General features: G+C 38.9%; 1 protein-coding gene across 5 annotated transcripts in view; it reads left to right on the plus strand.

The window, feature by feature from the left end:
• SS18 (SS18 subunit of BAF chromatin remodeling complex) overlaps window positions 1-27,493 on the plus strand; it is a 465,179-nt gene that overhangs the window by 137,121 nt on the left and 300,565 nt on the right. For 3 of the 5 annotated variants that reach the window (XR_012513140.1, XR_012513139.1, XR_012513141.1), the window contains 2 exons: window positions 169-8,852; window positions 10,729-26,735. The gene's annotated coding sequence lies outside the window, so the exon portion shown is untranslated. Of the gene's footprint in view, window positions 1-168; window positions 8,853-10,725; window positions 27,335-27,493 lie in introns of those variants that run through there. The other 2 variants (XR_012513138.1, XR_012513137.1) reach the window with 2 other exon arrangements.

The raw sequence follows: 27,493 nt of genomic DNA on the forward strand, positions 1-27,493 counted from the left end.
TGTAAAGGAGTTTTTTTTGGCATGAGATTAGCATTTAAATTGGTGAACTGCAACTGTGAGTATTCCTTGGAGGGAGGGCCTGCTCTTGTCTCTTCCCTTGGTAGGTAGTGATGGCTCCTCAAGAACTGTTGGTAGTGTTTGTTGACAACTACATCAAACTCTTCACAGACTGCAACACAGAAACCTTCCGGAAGATACTGAACATGAAGGGAATGAAGAGGAGTGAGCAGAGCAGCATGCTGGAACTCCTGCCCTGCGGCTCCCCATGCTGCCCTCAGGGCGCGGAAGGCTCCAGCTCACTGACCCTAAAGGTGCCAACACCAGAGCAGGAATCACCTGGCATCCATAAACTCATTAAAAAGAGACTGTAGGTATGCCCTAAGTGCATGTAGGAAAAAAAAAAAAAAAGAGAGAGAGAGAGAGAGACTGTAGGGCCAGGCGTGGTGGCTCACGCCTATAATCCAAACACTTTGAGAGGCCAAGGCGAACGGATCACTTGAGGTCATGAGTTTGATTACAGCCTGGCCAACATGGTGAAAGTTTGTCTCCACTAAAAATAGAAGAATTAACCAGGCCTGGTGGCACGCGCCTCTAGTCCCAGCTATTCAGGAGGCTGAGGCAGGAGAATCCCTCAAAGCTGGGAGACAGAGGGGGCAGTGAGCCAAGATCATGCCTACGTCCAGAGAAACAATGAGAAAGTGTGTTAGTTAAGGTTTTCTAAAGAAACAGAAACTGGATGTGTATACATAGAGAGAGCGCTTTATTTTAAGGATTGACTCATATGATTGTAAGGCTTGGAAAGTTCAAAATCTGATGGGGGAGGCTGACAGGTTGGACACCCACGCAAGAGCTGCAGTTCCAGATCAAAGTCCACCTGTTGGCAGAATTCCAGAAGGTGGTGGCATTCTTGCAAGGTCAGTATTTGTTCTCCTGAGAACTTCAGTTGATTAGATGAAGCCCACACACTTTATGATGGGCTTTATTTGTTTACTTTTATTTTTGGAGAAAATAAGCTTTATTATAATGATTTGAGATTTTGTGCGTGGTAAAGAGATACACATGAACACTCAAATAGGAGTCTGTTGCAATGTGCTTTATTCATTTGCTGTTTTCTTTCTGTGGCCACATATGCAGTTTAAGTGATATAATGCAATAAAGTTCTGTGGAGTTGTATGAGGTATGTTTGGCTGCACTTCCTGGGAAATTCAAAGCAGAACAGACAGGATTCTGGTTCCTTCAACCTATGCTTCATCCACAATAGCTCTCTTTTACCTCACTTAGAGATTACAGAGCATTTATAAAATTATGTTTCAGGGAAAAAAAGGGTCTATTGCTAAATATAAGTATTTAAATCAGATCATTAAGTATCTTTATTGTTCTGAAGTACTATGATCTTTAGTTTTATTAATTCAAAAAATAATGCTGTAATTGCTCATGAATAGAAAATCGATCCAGAATTGACAGATGATGCTGTGGTCTGAAGGTCTGTGTGTTCCCATAATTTGTAAATTAGAACCTAATCCTTGGCCGGGCATGGTGGCTCATGCCTGTAATCCCAGCACTTTGGGAGGCCCAGGCAGGTGGATCACAAGGTCAAGAGATCGAGATTATCCTGGCCAACATGGTGAAACTCTGTCTCTTTTAAAAATACAAAAATTAGCTGGGTGTGATGATGCACACCTGTAGTCCCAGCTACTCGGGAGGCTGAGGCAGGAGAATCGCATGAACCTGGGAGGCAAAGGTTGCAGTGAGCCGAGATCACGCCACTGCACTCCAGCCTGACGACAGAGCAAGACTCCATCAAAAAAAAAAAAAAAAACAAAAAAATCCCCTAATCTTCAAAGTAAAAGTATTAGGAAGTGGTACTTGTGGGAGTTGATTAGCTCGTGATGGCTCTACCTTAACTAATGGGATTAGTGCTCTTAAAAAAGACATCCCAGAGAGCTAGCTGGCCATATGAGGACACAGCAAGAAGGCACCATCTATAAGGAAAGGGCCTCCATCAGCCAATGAATCTACTACTGCCTTGATCTTGGACTTCCCAGACTCTACAACTGTGAGAAATAAATGTTAGTGGTTTATAAGCCACGCAGTTTATGGTATTTTTGTGACAGCAACCCAAATAGACTAAGACAGAGGATCATGTTTTTGAGAGCTTTATTTGTTTACTAAGCATTGTTATTGAGCATTTACCTGCTTTGTGCTAGGCACTACACAAAGTGCTGATACATTTGTACCCAAAACAGACATGGCTCCTAATCTCTCAAACTACTGGTTGCTGAAGAAGATGGATAGTAAACAAGTCATTACAATAAAATATGTTGAAGTTTATGAAAGTCACCTATGAAATGTTATCCTAACCCAGTTTGAAGGGCACTGATGAGGAAGTGATGTTCAACTATAATCTGAAAATGACGATGAGCTAGAGAGTTGAAGGGAGGAACTACGGATTGAGAGTGGACGAACAGTACAGTACACAGGACAATAAATAATTTAAGTAAATTTTTATTTTCTTGAAGTACAGATGCTTTTCAACTTATGATGGGGATACATCCTGATAAACCCATTATAAGGTAAAAATATTGCGAGTTGGAAAACGCATCAGCTACACTTAATCTACCAAACATCATAGCTTAGCTGAGCATACCTAAAGCATGCTCAGAAGACACTCATTAGCCTGCAGCTGGGCAAACTCATCTAACACAAAGCCTATTTTATAATAAAGTGTTGAGTGTCTCCCGTAGTTTATTGAATAGCATACTGGAAGTGAAAAACAGAATAGTTTAAAGGGTACTTGAATATGGTTTCTATTGGATGTATATTGCTTTTGCATCCTCATAAAGTAAAAAAAAAAAATCACGAGTAAAACTATGATGAGTTGTTGACAATTGATAATTGTTTTGCTTAACAACCAAGTCTTCAGATGAGCAAATCTAGAAACATTTTTACTTACTTTCACGTGTGTGTGTGCATATATATGTATTTATAGTGAGTTCTCATTCTCCTCTATTTCCCTTCCACTCTCTTTTCTCTTTTTCTTGAGTAACTTACAAATAAAAATTATATTTGTAAGATGGAATATACCTAAATCAACAAGCTCTTTTAGGTGACAATTAAATGGGAATTTGAATGAGGAATGAGATTTTTGACAGAATTCCACTAACACAAAGAACCACTTGACTCGAATTCAACCAAAACAATAAATCTAGAATTTACAATTATTGTGAGACTTCGAACAGAAGTTAACATGCTGTAGGTTATTACATGAGCTTTGTTGGGCTTGCTCCAAAATGAATAGACAGAGCCCAAGAGAATCAGGTGGTTTTCACATGCGTCTTACCTGTGTAGAAAACCAGAATTTAGCTTTAGAATTTTGCTGCTGGAAATATGTTTTTTATACAGGGTTAGAATATCCCCCAAGCACCTTTATATATTTCTCCGTCCTTTCGTCATTAAACATTTAAATGTTTGATCTTGGGCTTCCAAACATTTAAGTGTTTGATAAGGAAAGAAAGGAGAAAGATGTCTTTATTTTCTCATTACCACTCACTACTTACCCTCTTGCAACCCAGCTTCTTTAGTTCCCATCCCTTTAAAGAAATTGCTTTACCTTCCTTGCTAATTTTTTTTTTTTTTTGGACACAGGGTCTTGCTCTGTCATGTAGGCTGGAGTGCAGTGTTGCAGTCACAGCTCACTGCAGCCTTGATCTCTCAAGCTCACGTGATTTTCCTACTTCAACCTCCTGAGTAGCTGGAACCACAGGTGCCACAATGCCCGGATAATTTATTTTTTATTTTTTGTAGCGATGGGGGTCTCACCATGTTGCCCTGGCTACACTGGTAACTTCTTAGTTGCCCAGCCACTAACTTTGGCTTTATTTTTATAACTTGGAATTTTCTATAGTATTTGGTACCCTTGGTCTCCCGTTTTCTCCAAACTCACTTGAAGGCCTTCGTTATGGTAATTTTCCTCCTTGTCTGTCTCTGGCTTGTATCTCCTTTACCAAAGGCCCTTCCTCTTTCTTCCGCTATGATAAGTGTACTACTGAGACCCTCTTTCTTTATCTGCTTTTCCCTCTCTCCTTATGGAGATGAGTCCCATATCTTTATGTCCAGACGTGGTTGGGATTTGGTCTAGCATTTGTTGTTGGCTTGACATCTCCACCTGGTTACCTCCTCCCCAAACCCAGCACCCAATGTGTGTCCTCTTTCTATGAGTGGCATCAGTGTTCTCCAAATTACCCAGAGCTCAGAGTTATATTTGACTCCTTCTTCTTCTTGATCTCTTGAATCAGGTAAATCACTAAGTCTTTTTGCTTTTTCTCTTCACATTTCTCTTTTCTTTTTTTCTTTGCCTTCTAGCTAGGATACACATCCATCCCAGTTTGCTAAGGGCAGCTGGGATTTCCACCCAGCATTCCATTCCACTTTCATTTTAATAAATTTGTATGCAGCTGGGCACAGAGGCTCATACCTGTAATCCCAGACTTTGGGAGGCTGAGGTGGACAGATTTCTTGAGCTCATGAGACAAGCCTGGGCAATGTGGTGTCATTGTCTGGAGTGAATACCCGAGGTTCGTCATCTCACACCAAGGAAATCGAGTATGCAGACACACAAGAAATGGGTTTAGGAGCAGAGGTTTAATAGGCAAAAGAAAGAGAAAGGAGAATAGCTCTCTGTCTTGCAAGAGAGGGGGGTGCCCGAGTGACACTTCCGGTTTTGTTGTGAAGTGCATGAGGTTTTATAGACTGACTTGAGGAAGCGGTGTCTGATTTACATATGGCTCAAAGATTGGTTGGACCAGGTGTGACATTTACATAGTGTGCAAAGAAGCTGGTCACCCCACACTAATCTTTTATTATGCAAGTGGGTTTTTACATGACTGATGCCATGTTGTCTGCTCCTTACTGTACACATGGTTGATAAAAGGGAAGATGGAGCTGCATGTTGAACATGTCTAGTCCCCAGGTAGCCCCTTTCCTATTGGTACAGCTGCCAGCGTTCACCCATGCAGCTTCCAGCTTGCTTATCTATGTCTGCAGCTCCATTTTACAGGCTGCTCTTTGTTAGAAAGAAGTGATTTGGGGGCTGTTTTTCATAAAAAGGGAAATCTTACTGAGGACTTCCTTACCCTCACTATTTGCCTAAATAATTCCTTTTTAACTCCTATATCAGCAACATGGCAAAACCCCATTTTTAACAAAAAATACAAAAATTAGCCAGGCCTAGTGGTGTGTGCCTGTAGTCCCAGAAACTCAGGAGGCTGAGGTGGGAAGATCACTTGAGCCCGAGAGGCAGAGGTTGCAGTGAGCCATCACAGCACTGTACTCCAGCCTTGGCAATAGAGCCAAACCTCGTCTCAATCAATAATCAATATTAAAAAATAGAATTGTTTTCTTTTTCTCCTGTTGATCTGTCTGTTGTCAGTTCACAGCAAATCTTTCAGAGGGTGAAGGGGAAGGTTTTTATTCACTCCTATAGATTTGGCACAGTTGGCAGGATATCCAAAACTGCCCTGTTCCTCTGGAAACTGCAGTTGTGAGAACCTAGAACCCAATAAGCTGACAAAAGGGTAAGAAATTCTTACAAGTCAGCTCCTTGGATCTGATTCCAGCTTATGAAATTAGGTTGAGTAAAAATGGTAAAAATCAATCCCTTTCCCTTTCTTCTTTGCAAATTTAGAACAGTAGGAGAAAATCATTTGTACAGTCTAGTCTTGGTATAGCAACTCTGGTATATTTTTTTGGTATGAATACTCACATTGGATGATCTCTTTTCTCCCAGAAATGATCTTTGTTTTCCTTTGTTTCTGTCTTGTCTGTTGTTTGTTGTAAAAAGGACAACCTTTTTATAGGTAGAATATGGACCCAAAGCCCTTATAAGCCCACTGTCTGAGCTGTCCTTACAGACTGATGAGTACATGGTTCTCACCAGACTGGCATACAAACTTTTCTGTGGGTCCCTGAAACCAAAACCAAATAAGATACCTTGCTTGTCTTCCTTTGTATCTTGAGAGCCTAGCTTTGTGAACAAGTGGCAACCTCTCTTTCTTGTTCTTTGCCAGCTGGGAAGTACAATTGTCAGGTTCTGCCAAGTGGCCAGTCTGAAAAGACTGGGAACGCAAGACACAAAATGCTATTAAGCAGCATTCTCTTTGCCGAAATGTGCCAAGCTCCCAGGGAAGTTTGTCTTAATAAATTCCATCCATAGGGGCTTTTGTCATCTCTACCTCTGTTGTCTTGTTAGTGCTGGGAAAGTCCAATCCTAGATGTGCCTATCCAGTGTCACAGATTAGTAGGTCCATGACAAATGGCATTCCACATTTTTCGGAGAACTGGAGACAACATTCGCAAATATTATTCTTAACTACCTGTGCTAACACAGGTCTTTACACTGTCTTAATCTATTTTTGAAAGTGAATTTTGAGAGCTCATAAGGGTTGCATCTTCTTCACCCTCCTTGGGAATGCCTCTTGCTTTCATGCTAAAAATTTATTCTAAACATAGAAAATTACTTCCTGGTCTTTCCATGAAGAGGCTACTAAATTGAGCTGCTACTGGAATAAATACAACATTAGAGATCCTAACTGTCAATGACCAGATGATGAATTCTTTGAATTGAAATGACTTCTGTATTTGAAATATGTTCCCCTCCATTTAGTGATCAGCGAATGAAAAATTACTGAGGGGGAATATCAGAGTTCTGACTGTCACGTGAAGAACCTAATGAGATTTTTGATGACCCTGGGACACCCTGAAGAACACACAAAAGGCACCACTGACCCCCTACTTTTGGGGTCCTCTATTTTCCTTATGGAGCTCCAAAAGTCATGGGTGGTATTCCTCTCAGATCTGATGTTTTATTCTCTTTTGCGTTAAACTCCCTGATCTCTGGCTTTTGGGGATATCAAGTGTTACTTTAGAGTAAATATGTCCAGTTCACATTGAAAAATTATTCTATGAAAAAGCATATGTTTATAAAAATTATATGTATTCATAAAATGTTGGCACATGACAGTTCAAAATTGCTTGCTTCCTACGTTTTTGCTGAAAATTAAGGCTACTTATAGTTAAAAATTCTAATTATTACATGTAATTAAAATTACTAAATATAAAGGAAACTTTTGTATACAAAGTGTATAAGGAAAAATGTGTTTTGGGTGAGGAAAGTTATTTAAAAAGATGTGGATATGTGTTTTTGTTCAGGAAAAAATCAATTATATATAGTTGAGAGGGTATTAAAAGATTATTTCAGAATAAATAAGTGGAAGATAAAACATTATAGACAAAAAGAAGTGAATATAAAAAGTTCAGGGAAAAATAGAGCAAAAGAGAATCTTATGTGGTTAAACTATGATTACATAAATTTACTATAAATTGAGGTTTTAAATTGAGCCTTAATATCAAAAGTACACTGATATAAAACTAAAATTTTGTCTTCTCTTTTAAACAACATTTTCCTGTAGTATTGCCAAGAGGTAGTAAGAGATTTTTATTTACCATTTAAAATGAACTGCAAAAGTGAAGTAGGGGAGAGAAAGAAACGTTATTTGTGCCTCATGCTTTCTTTATTAGGTCTTTTGATTACTTAAAGAAACCAAGTGGCCTCTCTCAAAGAGTAAAGTTTTTGTTTTTTACAGCTATGTAACTTCTTGTATTTGCTTTTCAAGACTTTTAATTATCATTCTGGCTAAATTAATGGCTATTATTTCACAATGATTGAAATAATTTATTATTTTGATCTTATTTTGACCCAGTGTTTTAAGTGTTTGATATTTAACAAACCTCTCAAAATTTAACATAAGCATTTTTGACCACAAACTATCTTTCAGATATTCCATCGGGCCTCTGGAAGTGCAACAGAGAAATATTAAACTAATTAGGCTTACTGGAAATGTTAAAATCATATTGGAAGGACTGTCAAGTGAAAAACAATGTTTAACTTTTTTTGACTTAAATTTTTATAAGTATGTTATTGATGAGTATTAAAAAATTGTACGATATTCCTAAAAATTTAATATATCATTAGTCACAATATAGTGTGATAATCTTATTAAATTGTTACAGGCCACAAAAATAATACAATTTTCTTGTCAATTGCGTCATTATTATAATGAACTCTCATCGTATCTTCAACCTTGGTTATTCTAAGCCTTATTGTCCACAGTTAATTGCTTTATTCTGATGCTTTTTCTGAAAGTTCTTTGCAAGCAAGTATTATCCTAAAGTGTTGTATCTTCAAGGAGATATATGGGAAGAAAATGAAAATAATTCTGATAAACACAGGTTTCTAACAACTTTGAGTTCATACCATTGGACTGAATTTACAGAATGCTGATAAAAACTGAACTTAAAAAACTGCTCACTCAACATCAAGCAGAATAAAGATTAATCAGACGGAATAAAACTGATAAAACAGTGTTTTTTTATGGCTTTTCTGTCAAAACATTGCTGATTCTTCTCATGTTTGTTTTCCAGATTTAAGAAAACTTTGTTCCTTTTAAGCTATCTAAAGCTTACAGCAATTTGGTAAAGTATATCTCTGTGAATGGAATTGAAGCATTTACTTTTTTCCTACCTATTATCTCCAGAATTGAGAAACTATTCATGAATACTCATAATATTATGGCAATATATTTATTTGCATAAGTTTAATAAGAATCTTTTTGTTGGTTTGTTTGTTTTATAACAGGACACAATTGGAAACATAGTTATATTGCCAAAGCTTTGACTGAAATGTCATGCCTTCAGACGGTTTTAAGGAACTGAGGTCACTTTATAAAGCCATTAAAAAGCCTCTGGAAACACTAGCCTGGTATCTTGAATAAATGATTTACATGGCTGCTTTACAGGTAAGTTTAGACTGTTACTTTTTTTTTTTTTTTAAACGGAGTCTCACTCTGTTGCCCCAGCTGGAGCTCAGTGGTATGATCTTGACTCACTGCAACTTCTGCCTCCCAGGTTCAAGTGATTCTCCTGCCTCCGACTCCCAAGTAGCTGGGATTACAGGCATGGGCCACCACACCAGTCTAATTTTTTTGTATTTTTAGTAAGGATGGGGTTTCACTATGTTGGCCAGGCCGGTCACGAACTCCTGACCTCAAGTGATCTGCCCACCTTGGCTTCCCAAAGTGCTGGGATTACAGGTATGAGCCACCACGCCTTGACCGAAACTGTCACATTTTGATAAGTCCAGGAACTTCAAGTTATCTTTGGGGATCTCAAGAAAAGGGGTATTCACCCATTTCTACAGATATTATTGGCACAATTTCAGGGCGAATCATTGATTTGTCTCCTTAGCCTTGAGAGGCCTTTAAAAGTCTAATTTGAGATTCTGTTTAAAAAATTCCAGCAAAGCAGACTTAATCCTATATAGTTGTTTTCTTGCTATTCTTGCTGAGCTTATGTAAATGATCAGGCCAAGTTTAATAAAACTAAACTTATTTTACAAATAAATTGGATTTACTACATATATACTGTGGAATACTATGCAGCCATAAAAAGAATGAAATTGTGTTCTTTGCAGCTCCATGGATAGAGCTAGGGCCATTATCCTAAGCAAAGTAATGCAGGAACAGAAAACCACATGCCATGTGTTCTCACTTATAAGTGGGAGCTAAACAATGAGAATATATAGACATGAAGAGGGGAACAACAGACACTGGGTCCTAAGAGTAGAGGTTGGGAGGAGTGAGAGAATCAGAAAAAGTACCTATTGAGTACTATGCTTATTACCTGGGTGATGAAGTAATCTACATCAAACCCCTGTGACACAGTTTACCTGTATAGCAAACCTGCACATGTACCACTGAACCTAAAATAAAAGTCATAAACCAAAATAACTCACCAGTAAATTGGACTTACTATGACGGTCTTTGGTAGCATAAGGGATATTAGAGAGAGAAAAATTATGTTTAAGAAGAAAATCATAGTGCACTTATTTTTATATTCTAGCTCATTGTTTTTTGAGATTTTTCTTTACTGCAATGTAGACTGAATCCTGAAGTGTCTCCTGACTTCAAGTCTCCAAACAAATGTTTCCACTTCACTCCCACATTTCTGACTTGGAGTCACTGAAATTAAAACTACCTTTCTCCTGAAGCCATGTTAGTTGACACTGGTTGACTTAATAGAGTCGTCTGAGGAATCACTATGACAGCTTATGTATAGATGACCTTTTGTGATGCAAAAACTGCAAAATATGTCAGATTGCCACTGCCAGCTTCCACTCCTACTGAAAATGCCTGAAACCTAAATGCAGGAATCTTCTCAACTGGCTGTCCTGTGAACTCTAGAAAAACTAGCTTATAAACTCCAGATATTAACTTTTGGTTTTTGTCTGTTTTCTTAGGAAGGCCGCTTATTAAAGACCTGTTTGCATGTACCATATAGAGGCTTAACTTTGATGAGAGCCCTGTAAATGTCACCTATTGACATGAGAAAGAACAGTTTAATTGGACTGACCTATCTTAAGAATAGGAGACTGGTTTAATAAGATCATTTGCTACCCAGCTACAAACTGAATTTTTCTTTCCGTAGCCACCAAATCAGCTTTTAACATGCGTAACTTCTAGGAAACTTCTAGGGTAATGTTAGGGCTCAGAAAGCAATACTCCAAAGCGTGGCACTTTGACATGTGGAACAGTTTGAACTAAAAGAAATTAAAAAGCCTTAGAAGCAGCTCAGAACCAAGAACTTTCTAATCTTTTCCTCTTTCTCCCCCAGCAGAGTAGAACTCTCTCTGAAGTTTCCTTATCTGCAGCTTCTCCAGGAGAAACACAGTGGTCTTCACTCCCCTCCCTGAAATATTGCCCAAAAAAGGTTCAACTCGTGCCACAGGTAGGAAGACAGAAATGTCATACCACCTTGTCACAAGCTATGCCCTATTCTTCAGTCCCATTCAGTTTCCAGAGAGAATCATTTACAAACTCTTGTCTGGCCTTTGGGGCCCACTTAATTCTCCTAAAACCAGATTCCAAAACTCTCTACATTCTGTCATTTTCCTGTCCCCTATGAAGAGGGTGTTGTTTACCCTTCAGCCACCTGGCCTCTTTGAGTCCCATATTTTATACAACTTCCATGTACACTTGCACATTTAAAAATTTGTGTGCTTTTCCTCCTTTTGATCTATTGTCAGTTCATTTCAGCAAACCTTCAGAGGGTGGAAGAGAAGCAATTCCTTCACCAATACATCACCCTTTGACCCAGTACTGTCATTTCACAGAAGTCTTCATCTCTGTCCAGATTGCAATTAACTTCATTCAGTTAATTTCTTTACTGCTCAGTTTAAATCAGCATCCTTTATCCAGAACTTGAAAACATCTAGGACAACACTGTCCATTGGAAATATAGTACTAGCCACAAACCTGAGCCATACATTAAATTTTTCTGATTACAAACATTAACAAAATAAAAAATAGGTGAAATTAATTTTAATATGTTTTAACTCAAAATATCCAAAATACTATCATTTCAATATAGAAAAAATATAAAATTGTGTTCTAAATCACTTTTACTTCACTTCCCAAGCCAAGATAAATAAAATTAGGATCAAAATAGGGGTTGGCAAAACTTTCTCAATCTGATAAGCAACTTGACCAAAGTCTCTGGATACAAAATCAATGTGTGAAAATCGCTAGCATTCCTATACACCAACAACAGGCAAGCAGAGAGCCAAATCATGAATGAACTCCCATTCACAATTGCTGCAAAAAGAATAAAATACCTAGGAATACAGCTAACAAGGGAAGTAAAGAGCCGTTTCAAGGAGAACTACAAACCACTGCTCTAGAAATCAGAGAGGACGCAAACAAATGGAGAAACAATTCATGCTCATGGGTAGGAATAATCAATATCATGAAAATATCCATAATGCCCAAAGTAATTTATAGATCCAGTGTTATTCCCATTGAAATACCATTGACATCCTTCACAGAATTAGAAATTATTTTAAAATTCACATGGAACCAAAAAAGAGCCCAAATTGTCAAGATAATCCTAAGCCAAAAAAAGAAAACTGGAGGCATCACACTATGCAACTTCAAACTATACTACAAGGCTACAATAACCAAAATAGCATGGTACTGATACAGGAACAGACACATAGGCCAATGGAACAAAGTAGAGAACTCAGAAATAAGACTGCACACCTACAACCATCTGATTTTCGACAAACTTGACAGTAACCATCAATGGGGAAAGAACTCCCTATTTAATAAATGGTGTGCTGGGATAACTGGCTAGCTATATGCAGAAAACTGAAACTGGACCCCTTGCTTAAACCATATACAAAAATTAACTCGAGATGGATTAAAGATTTAAATATAAAACCCAAAACTATAAAAACCCTACAAGAAAATCTAGGCAATACCATTCAGGACATAGGCATGAGCAGAGATTTTATGACAAAAATGCCAAAACCAATTGCAACAAAAGCAAAAATTGACAAGTGGGAACAGTTGCTGTGCAGAAGCAACTATCATCAGAGTGAACAGACAATCTACAGAACAGGAGAAAAGTTTTGCAGTCTATCCGTCTGACAAAGGTTTAATATCCAGAGTCCATGAGGAACTTAAATTTACAAGAAAAATATCAAACAACCCCATTAAAAAGTGGGCAAAGGACATGAAACAGACACTTCTTAAAAGAAGACATACATGCAGCCAACAAACATATGAAAAAAAAAATCAACATCACTAATCATTAGAGAAATGCAAATCAAAATCACAATGAGATACCATCTGTCACCAGTCAGAATGGCTATTATTAAAAAGTCAAAAAACAACAGATGCTAACAAGGTTGTAGAGAAAAAGGAATGCTTTTTTTTTTTTTTTTTGGTAGGAGTGTAAATTAGTTCAACCATTGTGGAAGAGAATGTGGTGATTCCTCAAAGACCGAGAAGCAGAAATACCATTTGACCCAGCAATCTCATTACTGGGTATATACCAAATGAATATAAATCATTCTGTTATAAAGATACCTGCACATACGTGTTCATTACAATACTATTCACAATAGTGAAGACATGGACTCAACTGAAATGCCCATCAGTGAAAGACTGAATAAAGAAAATGTGGTATATACACACCACACCATGAAATACTATGCAGCCATAAAAAGGAGTGAGATCATGTCCTTTGCAGGGACATGGATGGAGTTGGAAATCATTATCCTTAGCAAACTAATGCAGGAATAGAAAACCAAACACTGCATGTTCTCATTTATAGGTGGAAGCTAAATAATGAGAACACAGGGACACATAGAGGGGAACAACACACTGGGGCTTGTTGTGGGGGCAGTGCAGTCAGGAGAGGGAGAGCATCAGGAAGAATAGCTAATGGATGCTGGGCTTAATACCTAGGTGATGGGAGAATCTGTGCAGGAAACCACCATGGCACGTGTTTACCTACCTATGTAACAAAGCAAATCCTGCACATTTACCCCAGAACTTAAAATAAAAGTTGAAAAAAAACTTCTAAGACTGTGAAAACCATTCAGATAATAGTTACTTAATGGCTAATGCATTCTTGGGTTGCCGAATGTTGAGAAAGTACGTGTTTCTTATAATTTATTATCACTGAATGTGGTAATTAAAGAATAGTCAATGTTCTTCCTCCTGGGCCAAGTAAATTTATTTCTGAGAAAGTAGCGTAAGTAAATATAGACAAAGCCTGTATCCATTGAGTTTTACTGTATAAAAAGCAACTTTAAAACCAAATGGCTTGAAACAATAGCATTTATTTGGCTTATGATTCTGTGGTCACTGGGTATTTCTCCTTGTCAAGGCTAGCTCTGCCAATTTCAGCTAGGTTTGTCCAAATCTCTGTGTTCAGTGTTGTGTTGGCTGGTGACTGCATGATCTAGGATGGTTTTACTCACAAGTCTGGTAATTGGCAGGTCTGCAGAAGGTATGGGAGCAACTAGGCTATATGTCTAATCAACCAGCAAGCAAGTCCACACTTTTTCATATGGTGACAGTTCCCAGGAGCAGCAATGGAATAAATCCCAATGTACAAGCACTTGTATGCTTCAGTTTTGCTAATATCTCATTTCCCAAGTGAGCCACATGGCTGAGCTCAGAATCAGAATGGGAGGGCATTGGTAGTTACATGGCAAGAGAGCATAGACACAGGAAGGGGAAAAACAGCTAGCCATTTTGGCAATCAATCTAGCAGAAAACATATACATTAAAATGTTTATCATGGTGGTTTCTATAGTGTAGCAATGCATAAATGTAATTTGGATGTCCAACAAAAATACTAAAAATTATAACCCAATGGCAAGACCATTTAGTAGCTCTCACGCTGTAAGATTTAAAGCATGCAATCCCATAACTTTGCAAGGCCAAGATGGGTAGATAACTTGAGGCCAGCAGTTGGAGACCAGCCTGGTCAACATGGTGAAACCTCATCTGTACTAAAAATATAAAAATTGGCCGTGTGTCATGGTGCATGCCTGTAGTCCCAGCTACTTGGGAGGCTGAGGCACAAGAATTGCTTGAACCCGGGAGGCAGAGGTTTTAGTGAACTGAGATCACACCACTTTACTCCAGCCTGGGTGACAGAGGGAGATTCTATCTCTAAATGAATGAATGAATGAATGAATGAATAAATAAATAAAATAAAATAAAATCATGATGCTTTTGATAAAAGTGTCTGCATAATAAAAGAAACAATCAACAGAGTGTACACACGACATGTTGAATGGGAGAAAATATTTGCAAATTATTCATCTGACAAGGGACTAATAGCCAGAATATACAAGAAACTCAACTCAAAAGTAACAACAACAACAACAATAAATAATCTCATTGCAAAGTGGGCAAAGGACAGGAATAGACATTTCTGAAAAAAGACATACAAATGGCCAACAGGCATATATGAAAGAACATCACCAATCATCAGGGAAATGCAAATCAAAACCAGAATGAGATATCATCTTATTCCAAATTAGAAAGGCTATTACTAAAAAGACAAAAAATAACAGAGGCTGGCAAGGATACGGAGTAAAGCAAACTCTTATACACTGTTGGTGGGAATGTGAATTAATACAGTCACCATGGAAAACAGTATGGCAATTTCTCAAGAAACTAAAAATAGGCTGGGTGCGGTGGCTCATGCCTGTAATCCCAGCATTTTGGGACACCGAGGTGGGCAGATCACCTGAGGTCAGGAATTTGAGATCAGCCTGTCCAACATGGTGAAACCCTGTCTCTACTAAAAATATGAAAATTAGCCGGCTGTGGTGGCGGGTGCCTGTAATCTCAGCTACTCAGGAAGCTGAGGCAGGAGAACTGCTTGAACCTGGGAGGCGGAGGTTTCAGTGAGCTGAGACTGCTCCACTGTACTCTGGCCTGGGCAACAAAGTGAGACTCGGTCTCAAAAAACAAAGCTAAAACTTAAACTTAGAACTACCATACAATTCTACAACTGGGCATTCATCCAAAGGAAGAGACATCAAAAGGGTGTCTGCAAAGTCTATCAAAAGGATGTCTGCACTTGCATATTTATTGCAGCACTGTTCACAATAGCGAAGACATTTAATTAACCTAGTGTCCATCAATAGATGAATGGAAAAAGAAAATGTGGTATACAGACACCATAGAATACTATTCAGCCATTAAAAAAAAGAACAAAATTACGCCATTTCCAGTGACATGGATGGAACTGGAGGTAAATATGTTAAGTGAAATAAACCAGGAATGGAAAGACAAATGTCACATGTTCTCACTTACATGTGGGAGCTAAAAAAGTTGATTTCATGCAGGTAGAGAGTAGAATGGTAGACACCATAGGCTAGGAAAACTGTGTAGGTAGGTAAGGGGAATGAAGACAGGTTGGTCAATGGGTACAAAAACACAGTTAAAAGATAGAAGTTCTAATGTTAAATAGCAGAGTAAGGTGACTATAGTTAGCAACAACGTGTTGTATATTTCAAAGTAGCTAGGAGAGAGAACTTGAAATGTCCCCAACATGTAGAAATAATAAATACTCAAGATGATGGATGCCCCAAATGCCCTAACTTGATCATTGCCCATTCTGTGCATGTAACAAAATATCACTTGTATCCCATAAATATGTAAAATATTTTGTATGAATAAAAATGCTTTTAATATGCTATCAAATGAAAAGAGAATACACAATTTTATGTACCCTGTAACAACTGCATAATAAACATTAATTCAAATTAAAAATGTTAAAAATACATAAAAATTTTAGTAATTGTATTGAGGAATAATGTCATGGGACTCCCTTCTCTTCATTACTCAAAACATCCAAAATATTTTACTATATAGACTTATCAAATTTATTTAAAATTTTATTCAAAATCAATTTTCCATGTTTATTAAGAAATAATTTTATACAGCCCCAAATTAGTAATATATCGTGTTTCAGACACTAAGAAAATGTGCTTCAGCAACATATTCTCTTGGTGTAAAGGAAAATTTTACAATTTCTTCTTATGAAAGAGTAATATAAGACTGCAAGAGCCAAGAAGTAATTTAAATATGTTCAGGGACCATTTTCATCTTCAGAATTAAGGATTATTTTAATTTTACATCATTGCCTTTTCTCTTTTACTTTCCTTTTTAGTTTTATCATTTTAGGATTCCCTATTTTTAATTTTCATACAGAGATTTCTTTAATTGATCATTATAATTAAGCATAAAGTCATAAGTTACGAAGTCATATTTTGCTGAATCCTAGCATTCTAAATTATTCATTCCACTTACTGTTCTTAGTTTGGTTTATCTGAAAATTCCCGGTTTATTGTTTTTGTTTTTTATTTCATACAAATAAGAAGGCAGAAAAAAAGTAAGGACATTATAAAATAGGTCTTAAAGTTTGTTGATCTTAAAGTTTATGTTGTTTGATGCTCTTGTGTCCCTTCTAGACATCAATATTCTCCCAGAAGCCCTTGATTTCATTTTCTATAAACTCTGTTGTACTCAATATATTCCAGCAAAGCTTCATTGTTTCTTCTTGGACCTTCACTTCTTAAGTAAAGCCATTTATTGATATACTACTTTTTTTCAGCGAGCTAGCAAATCAATAAATGAAAGATTAGTTCAGCGTGTCAGCTTTCCCTAAGCATTGGGGGACTCATTTACTCCTTTGGCTGGCAGGGAGGAGGCCAGGTGGCAGCCTTACACAGCAATAATGGGTTTCCCCGTCAGACATTTCTAGGTGTTACCTCTCATACTAATTATTGAGTTTCACACTGTTTTAGATGAGAAAATTGGGTGTGGGTTTTAACTTTATGTGTACTAGCAGTGCTACTTAATTATTTTCAGTACATCCCATTTTATATTATTCTACCAGGCTTAGATCCAGCTTTAGGAAGATTATTTAGAGAGATACTTTGTTCATTACATTAAAAAAGCCCACTGCCATGGCCTGACATAGCATGTTTTCGTTTTGGTATTTTTAGGATGCACATCTCCATAAGCTAATCCTATTCATATGACTATGTGGGTGGGATATATTAGCACTCCGCTGGATTTCATCAGTCTTATCTCCTGGAATCAGTACAGTGTATTTACTCTGATATTGTTCTGTTCACTCCTGCTAGCTCTTAGCCAGCTTTCATTCCGCAGAGGTCCGTTCAGGGATCTGAGCTGTTTACTCTTTATCTTCCTGTGAGCATCACAGCCATCACAGCACTCTCTCCTCAATTGAGAGTTTACAGTTCAAAACCTCATTACATTTTATAGAACCATATTTGGAATCTTTATCGCCAACTGTTTGAAATTATCTTCATTTTTACTTAAGAGCATTTAGATATCCAATCAGAAACATTCCGTGTGGATGAAAAAGAAGACTAGCTACAGAAACTGAGGGTCTGGGAGCCACATTAGAACAGTGTTCAATGATCAAATTTAGTATGTTGATGGCTAGTCTTGTCTGACAGGTTTACGAAAGGCATCATGGGAATAAGTATAACTCTAATAATGCTGTAAATTTACTAGGTTAGAGAACATGGTCAGAACAAGTTCTATTCCCAAAAGACAGAAAGTCAAAATAATAGGAAACCTACTGTTGGTAAGTGGGAAAATACGCACTTTGATACACTACTGGTGGAAATTTAAATTGGTATAATCTTTCTGAAAGGCAATTTTACAAAATAGAGAAAGTTTTAATAATTGCCTAATCCTAATGACTCAGCAATTTGATTTACAAGATTTTACCCTAAGGCAATAATTCTGGATTTAGGTAAAGATAAAAGGATGTTCAATATAATTTGACTAATGGTAATGAATATTGGAAACAATTTAAATATCCAACAATAGGGGATGATTGAATAACAAAGTCCATCAATCCTATGGCATATGATGTATTTTTTGAAAATCATGCTTGGCAGAATATTTATTGATATGGAAAAATGTGTGTGACATATAAAAAAAGCTTTTTTAAAAATAAAGTATACACAGTATACTATTTTGGAGGAAAAAACCAAGATGTATTTATGCACAGAAAACCAGATAAGAAACACATATATCAAAATGATAACAGCGTTTCCTCTGGATAGGGGCTTATGAATGATTGAAATTTTCTTTGTTTGGCCGGGAGTGGTGGCTCTTGCCTATAAATTCCAGCACTTTGGGAGGCTGAGGCGGGCAGATCGCTTGAGCTCAGGAGTTTGAGACCAGTCTGGGCAATATGGTGAGTCCCCAATTCTACCCAAAATAGAAAAACTTAGCTGGTCATGGTGGCATGTGTCTGTGATCCCAGGTACTTAGAAGGCTGAGGTGGGATGATGGTTTGAGCACAGGAGGTAGAGGTTGTAGTGAACAAAGATGGTGCCACTGTACTCCAGCCTGAATGACAGAATGAGACTCTGTCTCAAATACATATATATATATTGCTTTCCTTTCCTTTTAAAATTTTATAGATGTATTTTAAAAATGTACATGTGTTCTGTTTTTTATTAGGTAAAAATGTTATTTTAGAAAATGGTAGGAATCAGAAGAGTAAACATTGCTCACACACTTTGTATCGTGCATACGTATATGAAATGAATGGATATATATACACATCCATTACAAGAACGCCCATTAACAAAGAGACATTAACATTTGCAAAGGAGCTCATGCAGGCTGCTAAAATGTGATGTGTATATGTGCGTGCAGAACCAGTGGTCTGAAAACCCAATGATCTTTATGTAAAAAGGCATAAACAGAATTAATAACCCATATAATTTTTCTCTTTGCATAGATCGACTTAAATATTTCTTAAAAGCAGAAGTGGGGCTGGTAAAATAAGCACTGTAATGCAATGTTGTACTTTAGATCGCCCCAGTTTAGTCCACTTAAGTCTGTCCCATCCAACTTCTCACTGAGAAGGGCTGTTGGGAATTCTGGGCATGCTGATGTGTATATGTGGTCTGTCAGGACAGAGGGTGCCCTTGAGGATGTGAGCTGGAAGAAATTGGGAAGAATTGATGCTGCCCTTCTAAGTGTCTGTGGGGTTCAACTGCCAGCACTGTGTTCCAATAGTGGAGAATGAGCAGGGGAACGGGGCTAACACTGCCCCACTGCAATACATAAAATAAAAACAAGTAAGACCAGTCACAAAAGTCATCAGAATCTGTTTTTTCTATTTCAGTTCTGTAACAAGGGATTATTAACCCAGATAAGAGAGCATGTCTGCATTTGTCTCCTATCTGCTCTGTTTCCCCAGGACACACTGGGTGACTTTCCTAAGAGGTCAAACAGGGTAAAATAATTTCTCCTATCCCCAGCCTAGCTTTATTTCACTTGGTAAACCTATTATCATTGAACGGTGAACTGACAGGCTACTCGCCTGGCTGCTTTGTGAGCTGTGGCCAATTCTGTTTCTAAACACCTATTTTCAAATCTGGTTCATTTACAGGAATTAGGATTAACCTTCTAGTAGGCAGAGGTGAGAGGCCTTGTGATAATTTGAAGAGCTTGTAGCCCCCCCTTTGAGCCCTCTCCTCAGTCTGAGTCTTTCACAGTATAACCTTGCTCAGTGGCGTAGGGGGTGGTGTCCTTTGGGAAGTGGTAGCAACTGGAGATTTCTAGGGACAAGCACTCTACTCAAAGCGTTCACTCCAGAAATTCAACAGCAAATTTACTTCATTTCAGAGATCTGTGTCTTTCAGTGAAATATTTGGACTCACTCTTGAGGAACTTATTTGAAATCATTTGCATCACGTGCTACATTTTACTTACTCATTCTAATTCTCCTCTACTTAATTAAAATTTCGTCAAGAATATACCAGTTTGGCCAAGGATAGATGAACAGAGACAGCCTATGCTTTATCACTTTTTTGGTACATAAACATCCTTCTTCATTCTTCCTCTTACTTCCGCGGACCTAGCTGAATGCATCAGACCCACAGCTGGGAAACCCCTCCTACCCTTTCTGATGGGCACCTACAAGTGCCCAACATTGACAGGAGGGGCTAGTGTCCAGCCTAGAACTCATTTTATCAATGATTGCAACAATTCACCACAGAGGCAATCAGGCACGCAGAAAGTTGGTCCTGGACTGCGCTTCAGTCACTTTGCGGGAGGTTTCTTATCAGTATATACCGGACAACTGTGTTTTATTTTTTAGATTTCTGGGCCAGTTTTTGTTTCCTTCGTCATTTTTTCCTCAAACACATCTTGATGTCTTGACTGATTCTGTGGTGGTATGCTTTCAGAGTGCTGGAAAACCAAGGCATTTGTTCTCTTCTTCTTCTTTTTTTTTTTTTTTTTTTTTTTTTGAGATGGAGTCTTTCTTTGTTGCGCAGGCTGGAGTGCAGTGGCACGATCTTGGCTAACTGCAACCCCTGCCTCCTGAGTTCAAGCAATTCTCCTGCCTCAGCCTCCTGAATAGCTGGGATCACAGGCACATACCATCACGCCTGGCTAATTTTTGTATTTTTAGTACAAAGGGGTTTCACCATGTTGGCCAGCCTAGTCTCAAACCCCTGACCTCACGAGATCCGCCCTCCTCTGCCTCCCAAAGTGCTGGGATTACAGGTGTGAGCCACTACACCCAGTCTCTTCTTGGTTTTTGCACAGGACTTCCTGGGTTATACATTCCTACTGTATCAGCAGATTCATTTTTTTTTTCCCCATTGTCTCTTAAAATCTCCCCCGTCCTCTGGCTCCTACCCTAAGGCTCCTTCCTTACGCACTCCCAGATCCCTGCTATCTTAAAAAAAATCTTTCTTTGGACAACACATAGCCACCCCTCGATATAGCCCAGGATGGCCCTATTTCTTGAAAGAGTTTTCTGCCCTGGCTTTATCTCCTTCCTGCCTCTCATTCGCTCTTCCAAATAGCCAGCATTCTGGCTCTTGTTCCCACAAATAACTAACTGCTCACATCTGATTCACCAAGTGCTTCCAATTGCCCATTTTCACTTTCTATCCTGTGTACCTTGCTGTAGCATCTAGTGCTGTTGTTCAGTCTCTGTTTCAGGAACCTTTACTTTCTGGTATCTGAGACATTTTCTCCCGGTTCTACATTTCTGGTCCCTGTCTACTTCTTCAGTTTGATATTCTCTGGTGTGGTCTCTTTGACCTTATTCTCTTGTCACTCTAGTGATCCCTATTGGCTATAAACTTTAAATGGCTTCATGTTACCCAGAAGTGAAGTCTAAACTCCTTCAGCTGCTGTTCAGGGACCTTCAGGAGTTGGTCCCAAGCCGTATTTCCCAGCACAGCCCTATAGCTATGCTGTATTTAATTTAGTCCATCTGCCAGCAGTTATGCCAACATTCTTGAGTGTATCTGCCTCTGCACCTTCACCCATGACATTTTCCAGCACCAGTTATGGCTCAACAAATACACACTGAGTAACTGAATGAAACATCTGCTCAGCTGCCTACCAGAAATCTTTTCACTCTTCTTGGTCTAGTTCTTATTCTGTCACTTCCATGAAGTCTTTCCTGATCCTTGCCCTGGAAGCCGCCTCTCCTCCTTTGAGCTCCTGTGGCACTTCTTTTCTGATATTAGTCCTGTGCTACTTTATACGTTTTAATAGTCTTTCCAATGCCTATCCCAGTACCTTATACCTACCAGGTGCTAAAGTGGATGAAATACTTAGTACAGTCCTTATTTATTTATTTATTATTATTATTGTTGTTATTTTTTTTTTTGAGATGGAGTTTCACTCTTGTTACCCAGGCTGAAGTGCAATGGCACGATCTCGGCTCACCGCAACCTCCACCTCCTGGGTTCAGGCAATTCTCCTGCCTCAGCCTCCTGAGTAGCTGGGATTACAGGCACGCGCCACCATGCCCAGCTAATTTTTTGTATTTTTAGTAGAGACGGGGTTTCACCATGTTGACCAGGATGGTCTCGATCTCTCGACCTTGTGATCCACCCGCCTCGGCCTCCCAAAGTGCTGAGATTACAGGCGTGAGCCACAGCGCCCAGCCTATTTATTATTTTTGAGACGGAGTTTCGCTCTTTTGCCCCGGCTGGAATGAAGTGACACATTCTCAGATCACTGCAACCTCTGCCTCCCAGTTCAAGTGATTCTCCTATCTCAGACTCCCGAGGAGCTAGGATTATAGGTGACTGCCACCATGCCCGGCTAATTTTTGTATTTTTAGTAGAGACGGGGTTTTGCCATGTTGGCCAGACTGGTCTCAAACTCCTGACCTTAGGTGATCCACTCACCTCGGCCTCACAAAGTGCTAGGATTACAGGTGTGAGCTACCGTGCCCAGCCAGTACAGTCTTTTAAAAAACTATGTAGCATGGAGCCCTTGGGTTATAAAGTTTGTGCCCAAAAAGTGTTAAATAAAAAGTTAAAAACTCTGCAGAGGTGGTTAATAAGACTGTATTTACTTAATGAAATTTTAAAAGTAGAGCAATTTCTATGTCTTTTATGTACTATAGAAATGTTCCTAGAACCTGCACAGATCGATTGTAGATTTTACAAACAAATTGTGAGGTATCAAAATAAAATCGAACAAGGTTGCTTTTTTTTTTTTTTTTTTGAGATAGAGTCTTGCTGTGTCGCCAGGCCGGAGTGCAGTGGCACAATATTGGCTCACTGCAACCTCTGCCGCCCCAGTTCAAGCGATTCTTTTGCCTCAGCCTCTTGAGTAGCTGGGATTACAGGCGTGCGCCACCATGCCCCACTAATTTTTGTATTTTTAGTAGAGATGGAGTTTCATCATGTTGGGCAGGATGGACTCAATCTCTTGACCTCATGATCCGCCTGCCTCAGCCTCCCAAAGTGCTGGGATTATAGGGGTAAGCCACCGCGCCCGGCTGGTTGCTCTTCAACATAGTAGTCCCCTCTTACCTGAAGAGGGTATGTTTCAAGATCCCCAGTGGATGCCCAGACCTTATATACACAGATTAAGTATTCCTTATCCAAAATTCTCAGGACCAGAAGTGTTTTGGATTTGGATTTTTTAAAATTTTGGAATATTTGCATTATATTTACAAGTTTGAAATTCCCAGCCTGAAAATCTGGAGTCAAAAGTGCTCCAATGAGCATTTCCTTTGAGTGCTCACAAAGTTTCATAATTTAGAGCATTTCAGATTTCAGATTAGGGAGACCCAATCTGTGCTATTGTCTCCTACACATGCACACCTATGATAAAGTTTCATTTATAAATTAAGCACAGTAAGATATTAGCAGCAATAACTAATGGTAAAATAGAACAATTATACTGTAATAAATGTTATTACAGTATATAACACATGTTTATAGTAACATATATACTGTGTATAATAAATGTTATGTGAATGTAGTGTCTCTCTCTCTCTCTCTCAAAATATTTATCGTACTGTTCAAGTGACCCTTTTGCTACTTAAGGCCCCGAAGTGCAAGAGTAGTGATGTAATATTTTTGGACCATGCTTGACCATGGGTAACTAAACCTTTGAAAACCAAAACTGCAGATAAGGCTGAAAGCAGTGGCTCACCCCAGTATTTTGGGAGCCAAAGGTGGGAGGAATGCTTGAGCCTAGGAGTTTTGAGACCAGCCTGGGCAATATAGGGAGATTCTGTCTCTACAAAAAAGTTAAAAAATTAGCCAAAGTATGGTTGCAAGTGCGTGTAGTCTCAGCTACTAAGGAAGCTGAGGTAGGAGGATTGCTTGAGCCCAAAAGGCTGAGGCTGCGGGGAACCATGATAGCGCCACTGCACTCCAGCCTGGGTGACAGAGCAAGACCTTGTCTCAAAAAAGAAAACAAAATCTGTGGAGAGAAGGGGACTAGTGTGTAGTCTGTCATTTCAACAATGTCTGTAACAATTTACTATTTCTAACTCATCAATGGACTACTCAAATATATTTGGCGACTGAAGCCCTAATATATTTAAAGATGTTATAGCAAGAATAAGTATTAAAAGTCATATTTGACTCCTGTGTAATAAGCATGGTTATTTAAAAGACGTTACCAATTTCAGGATCATTTGATCCTGTCTCAATATGTATGTAATTGTGGCTTATGGTGACGTAATTTACTTCGACCACATGAACATGACAGCTACTGAACGGTTTTTTGCCTCTTATCAGTGAGATACATTCTTGGAAGTCTTGGAGTTAACTGGATTTTCAATGTACGTGTGACTGGTCTATGACTTGGTTGAAGGCTATGGATGTGCTTGTATGCATGGATGAAAAGTGGGGTTTTCTCTCTGCAGTCGTAGACCTGCAGCAAATAAAAGGCAATTTTGAAAGTATGCTATTAGAAAGGAATTGAGACAGTGTTTTTAAATCTTGGACTTTAGCTACATTTATGATGGCTGCTAATGCAAGAAAACCTGCTAATGAGTAGGCCGCTGTGTAATTTTTTCTTTGTACTTAAAGTAAAATGTAAAATGTCAGGCAACTATCCATGACTTACTCTAGGGAAAGGGAACAGCTAATGATTAGTCTTCTGTTTACAATTAAACTCTGATTTCTTTTCCTAATTTTGGTTGACTTGCTATTGGTCCTCTGGACTCCTAATAGGCCTTGTGGATTCTAAATAGATTCTGCTTTGACTCCCAATTACCATGCGATTAACAGACCTGCAAATGCTTGCCCTTTAATTTTGTTTATGTTCCTTTTCTCTAGACTTTTATTCTGTAATCTACTTTTAGTTACCATATCGGTTCTTTATAATTTCGTATCTGTTTTTTAATGATATACCATCCCGATTTTCCAATATGGCTCTTCTTTATGTAAGAAAAGATACAAGAAAATCACCAAAATGCTTGCATAAACTTTGTTGGAAATAAGTTGTATGACAATGAATTAAATAAAAAAAGAACTGGCTTAAGAATATGTGCTTAGCTCCAGACCTGGAATGAAGGGATGCTTAACTTCATTATTTTGTGCCTAGCTTCCTAGGTTTAACTACAGAAAGACCTTTTGTTTGTATTCTAAGCTGAGGTCCCATTGTATATATTCTCCGGAGTCTGCATGCACTTAATAGGCTGTTTAATAATGGAATGTCAAGCTCTATCTTTTCACCATTAAAGACACAGTCCTGAGGGCCATTTGCGGGGGCTCATGCCTGTAATCCCAGCACTTTGGAAGGCCAAGGCGGGCGGATCATGAGGTCAGGAGTTTGAGACCAGCCTCGTCAAAATTGTGAAACCCCATCTCTACTAAAAATACAAAAATTAGCCAGGCGTCATGGTGCACGCCTGTAGTCCCAGCTACTCAGGAGGCTGAGGCAGAAGAATCGCTTGAATCCAGGAGGTGGAGATTGCTGTGAGCCAAGATCGTGCCACTGTATGCCAGCCTGGATGACAGGGTAAGACTCCATCTCAAAAAACAAAAAACAAAAAACAAAACAAAAAAACAGACATAGTCCCGAGTTTATTTACAGAAATCCTCCCTTGAAGAGCTGGATTCTTTGAGCCTTTTTGGGTGATGATTAACTAAGCTGGTCATGGGAGAAAATTAGGGGAGATTCCTCATGGTAAGCAGCCCACAAAAATACATTTTAACAGTGACCTTTAAAGGGCCATGTCCCATGCCCTAAAGGAATTACTCAACTAGTGTCTAATTAAGACTTTTTTCTGAAAGCAGCCTTAAAAGCAACTTCAGTATTGGGGATTTCAGGAGGGTAGAACAGTTGGGACCTCGCAGGGCCTCTCCTATCACATTTGGTCTCTTCTAGCGCCGTGGAGCGGTGGCCCTAGACCCAAAGATCTACAAAGGTCTGAAAGGATATAGGAAGAAGCCCAGATACAAAGCTCTTAATAAAGATCAGTTCAGCATAGTAAGCAGTAATCATCATCAGACTTTGCAAAAAGTGCTGAGCTACTTTTCCTTTTGCTTTCTCTTGATGATTCAGGACAGTAGAGGGGAAAAGTCACCGATATGGGTTACCCCAAACCATAAATAATTGAAAGTATATATGTAATGCAAATTCTAATTCTTTTCATTTGATAACAACCCCACTTAAACCGACCATTCAACTATGCATGCCAGTAAATGGAGTGGAATTGGAATTGACAAGAGGAGTTTCTCTTGACTGTGCTCGAATATGCCAACCAAATTGCAGAAATGCTTTCTAATGCAAAACACAGAAATTGGCAAATGAAGCCAGACATTTTGAGATACCTACTTCCTTGTCTTCCTGATGAAGCACCTAATGAAATGTGAAGTGATCTGAAGAGTTGTAGGCAGAAGAATGGCTAAGTGGAATAATGGATAGGAAGGTGGTTGCTGTAAAAACGGGTCCAGGCTTATGGGTGAAGGTGTAAAGCAAACTTCCAGGCTGGGGTTAAACAAGGAGTAACCAGGATGGGAGAATAAAGGACAACAGCCGGCAGAGAAGGCATCTTTCTTGCAATCACTGGTGTCACCTGAGATTTAAGAACAATGTGATTTTAGGCCGGGCGCGGCGGCTCAAGCCTGTAATCCCAGCACTTTGGGAGGCCGAGGCGGGTGGATCACGAGGTCAAGAGATCGAGACCATCCTGGTCAACATGGTGAAACCCCGTCTCTACTAAAAATACAAAAAAAAATTAGCTGGGCATGGTGCGTGCCTGTCATCCCAGCTACTCAGGAGGCTGAGGCAGGAGAATGGCCTGAACCCAGGAGGCGGAGGTTGCGGTGAGCTGAGATTGCGCCATGGTACTCCAGCCTGGGTAACAAGAGCGAAACTCCGTCTCAAAAAAAAAAAAAAAAAAAAGAACAATGTGATTTTAAATCAGGTCATAACAGATGCAATGAGGTGGTGTTTAAAAATATTAACTGATGTTTTTTCTCTGTCTTCTATGATTAGTGTCTTCTTTCCCTCTTCTGCCCCACGCCATTAAAGGAATTCCTCTAGGTCATTGCCTCAAGGAAGTGGTATGAAAGGTGTCCAGGAGAAAGGGGAAGTCACTTTGGTTTCCAAAACCTAAGCCTCAGGTGAGATTTGGGATAAAGGTGAAGAATTTGATAGAATAGGGTTTGAGGAGAGGGGGTTTCTCTCTGAGTAAGTGACAACACCCTTGGGCCAGGGAGTGGATGGCTAGGGGAAGGGAGAAGAGCAAAGCTGTTGGTGGGTGCTGGAGGGGGGCTCTGTGC

Source organism: Saimiri boliviensis, chromosome 13, assembly GCF_048565385.1.
Source record: "Saimiri boliviensis isolate mSaiBol1 chromosome 13, mSaiBol1.pri, whole genome shotgun sequence".
NCBI lineage: Eukaryota > Metazoa > Chordata > Mammalia > Primates > Cebidae > Saimiri > Saimiri boliviensis.